Source organism: Panthera tigris, chromosome A3 (assembly GCF_018350195.1).
Source record: "Panthera tigris isolate Pti1 chromosome A3, P.tigris_Pti1_mat1.1, whole genome shotgun sequence".
Taxonomy (NCBI): Eukaryota; Metazoa; Chordata; class Mammalia; order Carnivora; family Felidae; genus Panthera; species Panthera tigris.
The window spans coordinates 66,706,412-66,712,535 of NC_056662.1; positions in this window are offsets into that span (position 1 = coordinate 66,706,412).

Below are 6,124 nucleotides of genomic sequence, written 5' to 3' on the forward strand. Positions count from 1 at the left end.
ATATAAACATCTATATTAAAAGAAAAAAATTGTGTTTCATTCTTAAATAACCTGCACCTAGTAATGGAATGTGTGCTAGTTGGGCACTGCACACTTTTCCAACTTTGGGATCAGATTTGGACACCATCACCCTTACTCTACATTCATTTTTCTCATGTGTTAAAAAAAACAAAGTTCAGGGACACCTGACTGGCTTGGCCGGTAAAGCACGTGATTCTTGATCTCAGGTTGTGAGTTCAAGCCCCACGTTGAGCACGTAGAGTTTACTGAAAAATAAAATAAAATTTTTAAAAATTAAAAAAAAAATTCAACCAAATAAATTTGAAGATCTAATTGGCTTTATTAAATGATTCCTGAAATGGGCAGCACCTGGTCTGGCAGGGTGAGGGGTGCTCTGAGGAACTGTACAGAAGGGAAGGTGTTTGTAGAAAGGAGGGTGGGACAAGAAAGCTACAAGCAAAAGAAAGGATTGCTTCAGGCAAGACCTCCTTTCCTTAGAGGGAAGGGCAGTGGGTCTTATTGTGCAGATTATCTCTTATTTCTTTGGGGTGCGGGGTTGGGGAGGGGATGGAGAGGGCCCATGTGACAGATTACCTCATTGATGCTTATTAGAAAACTCTGAGGCACCTGGCTGGCCCTGTCTGAGGAGTGTGTGACTCCTGGTCTCAGGGTCATGAGTTTGAGCCCCAGCTGGGTGTAGAGATTATTTAAATAAAAATAATACTTAACAAAATAAGAAAATTCTTTATTGATAGGTTGAAACTTAATTTCTGAAGAAGGTTGAAACTGCAATTAGGTTAGGTAATAAGCCCTTGTTTGGTGACTTGTCCTGGCCCAAGTAATGCCATTTTGGGCCTGTTGCTTCTCTTTATAACACATGGTAGTTGCTTTTTAGCACAGAAAACACCAAAAACTCAGTTTCACAAAGATATGATGTGTGGGGATCCATTCAAAACCCAAGAATTTGTATAAATATTTTAAGTTTATTTATTTATTTTGCAAGAGAGCAGGGGAGAGGCAGAGAGACAGAGAATCCCAAGCAGGCTTCATGCTGTTAGCCCAGAGCCCAACACGGGGCTCCAACTCACAAACTGTGAGATCAAGACCCAAGCCAAAATAAAAAGCTGGTTGCTCAACCAACTGAGCCATCCAGGTGTCAGCTTAAATGTTTTAAGCTGAAGACATTTGAGATGTAACAGATGCCGAAAGAAGTATTCTTGGAGTTTCCTTTATCTGACTAAAAGCAGCAAGTTCTGAGAAATGAAGCTGTCATAAATCTCTTCTCCTGGGGAGTTTCCTGGCCATGAAAACGAACACTCATACCTGCATAAACAATTATCACAAACTTTCTCATCTTCTGTTTGTTTTTGTAAAAACCCATTTGTCTTTCCTTTTTTTTTTTTTTTTGAAAGAGAGAGAGTGTGTGAGAGTGAGGGAGGGGCAGAGAGAGAGGAGAGAGAGAGAACTCCAAGCAGGCTGTGAGCTTCCAGTGCAGAGTCCAACTGGGGGCTCTATCCCATGAACTGTGAGACCATGACCTGAGCCAAGGTCAAGAATAGGATGTTTAACCGAATGAGCCACCCAGGGGTCTCTTTCCTTTTTTTTTTTTTTAAGATTTTATTTTTAAGTAGTCTCTACATCCAATGTGGGGCTCGAACTTACAACCCTGAGGTCAAGAGTCACATGTTCTACTGACTGACCCAGCCAGGCACCCCCCAATTTGTCTTTTCTAAAAAAAAAAACAAAAAAAAAAAACAAACCAAAAAAACCCCTGATTTGTTCTTCCTTATAGAAGCCTTTTCTTCCTTCTCTCTCCTACCCCCACTAAACTAGACATATAAGCCCGAAATTCTAACCACTTCTGTGAGTTACTTATCACTGAGTACTCCCACATGTATTTGCACTGCATGCAAAAATATTTCATCTCTTTTCTCTTGCTAATCTGCATTTTGTCAGTTAAATTCACAGACTTCCAAGAAGTGAACCTAAGAGGGTAGAGAAAATGTTGTTTTTCCTCCCCAATAATATTGTCAAAAGCAATGTAACATGATTTAATATTGAAACTGTAAACTACCTGTAGTAGTTTTGCTTGGTGTCCAACAGATGTTGCTGAGTTTCCCTTGAAAATTTAAAATACCCCTGGTGCCCCTATGAATTTTCTCTTATTCTCTGGGATGCCTTGCTGCCCAGTTTGGGAACCATGGTGGTAGCCTAATCCCTATCAAAAGTGATAGGAACACTGGGACCGGGCTTGTTTTCTCAGTAGTTTCTACCTCCTCTGGACATGCCCTTCTGGCCCATGACTGTATCCCTTGTGCCAACATCAGTAGCCTGGCACAAAGCAAGAATTCAGTTGGAGGAGATGTTGCATGAGCTTAGGGAGCACAGGTGCAGAGCACACATGATGAAGTTTTGGGGGATATTTCACCCTCCCCCACTGATGAGTAATACATGAGTAAATACATCCAGACTTTCAGATATAAATACCACTAATTTCTCTTGCTCTTCTGGCTCTTTTTTTTCCCTAGACTTTATGCAGACTGCACTCTCCCTATTTCCATACTTTCTTCTGTCAAGAACAAGAGAGCTGAGTTAGGTTACTGTTTTTTACACTGCACTCTATTATCAACATTGCAATCTGTGTCACATCAGGTCACTTTTCTGCTCAAAATCTGCAATGATTCCCCAGCTCACTCTGAGTCAATGTCAAAAGTCCCATAAGGGCACAGATAATCCACCCTAGCCTTTCTTCCTTGACCTCCTGTCCTGCTGCTCCTCCCAGCTTATTCTTCTCTCGCAGTTCAGGCCTCCTCGCTACACCCAACCTCTGGGTGTTTGCTCTTCACTGAGGAGCTGTTCCCTTGGCCTGGAAGACTCTTGTCAGACATGTGGAAATAGTTAGGACCACCCAAATGAGAACGAGCAAAGGCTATTTATTCAGTTTGCTACAGCAAGGGAGTCACAGCCACCGCCATTTGCATGTTGCAGAGATTCAAAGGCTATCAGGGATGCTGTTTGGCTCCCTGGACTGGTTGCTGCAGATATGGTTGACTTCTTGAGCTAGTTGCTGTAGATTGAAGCCAAACCACAACCTCTGCAGCAACCAAAGATTTCTGCAGCAATTGGCCCAGAACTGTCAGGACTTGGTGAATGACTGGTCAGGTTCTCTATTTTGTTGTTGTTGTTGTTGTTGTTGTTGTTGTTGTTCCCTCTTCCAACTCAGGACCGATCAGAGAAGGCTAAATATCCTTCCCAAATCAACCACAAAGGATGCTCTACTTCTAGTTAGCCCATGTCTAGTTTCCCCAGGCCAACTACTTCTAATCAGAGCACATCTGAAGCCTTCCCTTTGCTCACTGTGAAGCTTTCCTACTCCTTAGCTTGCCCTTGAATCTCTGCCCGTGATGGTAGCTGAGTCTCTTGCTGTAGCAAGCACTGATTAAGTAGCTTGTTCTGTCTGCTCTTATTTGGGTGTTCTTCATTTATAATTACAAACATGTGCTTTCTGGAGATGGTTGGGTGATCTCACCTACGAAAAAATTGTGTGTTTGAGAATTCTAAGATGTGTGGTGTGACTTCTTACTTTTTAGACTCTTAATGAAAAGTTAGATGTGGGAGACATCTGACTGTAGCCTCCAAAATTTGGCCCCAAGTTAGGATTGTTCTCAATAACAATGAAGAAACAAGTTCAATGAAGTAAAATTACTCAGTTACCAGGCTGGTAGGCTGAGATGGAGCCTAGCTCTTGATCTATCTAAAAGCAATGGCACTTAACCTCAGTCCCATAACTGGTTCATTCCTAAAAAGAATTCAGTATTGGCAATTTCATACAATTCAATCTAATCCAAGTTTGTTGTGAGGATTAAGTGAAATGAAATTATGTTAAAATGAAGGCAGTATAACATTTCTGTTAATAATACAAGACGCCAGGGGCTCCTGTGTGGCTCAGTTGGTTAAGCGTCCTTTGGCTCAGGTCATGATCTCACAGTTTGTGAGTTGGAGTCCCATATTGGGCTCTCTGCTTTGAGTACAGAGCCCTCTTGGGATCCTCTGTCTCCCTCTCTCTCTCTCTCTCTCTCTCTGCCCCTCTTCTCCTAGTGCGCGCATGCACTTGCTCTCTGTCTCTCAAAAAGAAATAAACAATAAACACTGAAAAAATAATAACAACACAAGACCCCAGAAACACCTCTCCAGGATTAAAATCCCTACTCCATCACTTCTGGCTGTTTGATTTTAGGCACCTTACTTGCACCATGTGTACCTCAGTCTTTACAGCCATAGTGTGGAGATATAATACAGGTCAACAATCCCTTGTCTACAACTCTGAAATATAAGTATCTCTGAAAACCAAGTTTTGTGGCAAACTCAAGTGGTAGCAAATTTTGACCTGAGTTTACTTGAGGCTATTGATGGTCTATAATTATCCCACTTACTGTGAATTGAACAGGTTTTACTGCATTAATATTGATTTCAGGGTGTTGCCCCAGAATCTCTGGGAGTGTCACATATTATACCCACAGAGGGAAGAAAGCACCTCTCAAATATATTTGAAACAATGTTGGTTTTACTTTTTGTCTAGCAAAGGAGAACTTGTGGTAGAGCACAGCCTTCCTGAATAAAGCAGAGAGCTGGTCCTATAAAGGTTTTTACCAAAGCACAGCTGTTGCTGATTGGGATTGGTTTCCAGGATTCTGGATTTTAGTTACTTATTCACAATTTGGGATTAAGGCCAAAGAAGTGTCAGTCTTCCTATTTCTTTTTTGGCTTTGGAGAATGGGAACTTCAGTCACACCCTATCATCTTTTTGACGTGGAGAACAAAGACAAAAGAAAAAATTAAATTTCCTTACAACTTCTAGCCCATTGACAAGTCCTTGAGACAGGCAGAATGACCTTCCTCTAGGAACTCAACTGCCTCCATGTTAATATTTGCTAAGGGCAAAAAGCAATCTTAGCTTCACATTATTCTGACCTCCAGGATCCTGTAGGTCTCCTTTAACATATAAATATTCCTTTGGAAACTTCTTTTATCTCTACCCCCCAAGATATATGTTAGCAATCATCCTCCAAGCATGTGGCCCACTGATACACCTCTGAAGTGTCTCATTACTAAGGTTTTACTACTAGACAGTAATAAATGACCTCCTTACAACAGCTAGCCGCCCCCCCCCCCCTTCCTGGAAACCTTGTTTCCAAACTTCCTTAGAGACTTAAGCTATCTCTAACCCCTTCCCAGTTTGAAGGTATATAATCAATTGCTCCTCACAACCCCAGTGCAGCTCTTTCTGCCCACGGGTCCTGTCCCTGTGCGTTAATAAAGCCACCATTTTACACCAAAGATTTCTCAAAAATTCGCTCTGAACTTTGAACCTTTCCACATCACTTCCCAAATCTGAAAAACCTTGCATTTTTGAGACACACTTGGTCCAAAAGGTTCAGATAAGGAGTTGTGGACCTGAAGTACTTCCATCAGTTATTGAGCAGATTCAACTAGTCTATGTAAACAAATTGGAAAGCTCTGTGTAGCCAGCAGGTTTTCATAAACATATAAAGTGTCGTGGCGCCTGGGTGGCTCAGTCCATTAAGCATCCGACTTCAGCTCAGGTCATGATTTCAGGGTTCGTGGGTTCGAGCCCCGCATTGGGCTCTGTGCTGACAGCTCAGAGCCTGGAGCCTGCTTCAGATTCTGTGTCTCCCTCTCTCTCTGCCCTCCCCTGTTCATGCTCTGTCTCAAAAATAAATAAACATTAAACAAAATAAAAAATAAAAAAAAAAGTGCCTGCCACTTAGCAGTGTATCAAGTGCCTACTAAGTGTAACACTCTGAGAATTCAGGATAAACAGGGGGCTTGATTCACTGCAGACTCAATTCTTTTTTCCCTCGAGTTCCTGGCGGAAGCGCTCTAACCACGGAATTTTTCAGGCAGGCGCGGGAAGGTGTTTCTCCGCAAGGGCCGCTTTCCCCGGCCCTTGGGTTAGCCCTCTGCACCCCGGCCACTAATGCCCACGCGGTGCGTGCTCTCCCCCAGCTCACGGCCCCGCCACCGCCCTTCCACAGAGGGCTGGCTTTCCCGAAGCGGCGGCTCCGAGGCTGCCGTCGGCTACCGGCCCGAGCGTTCCTGCCTC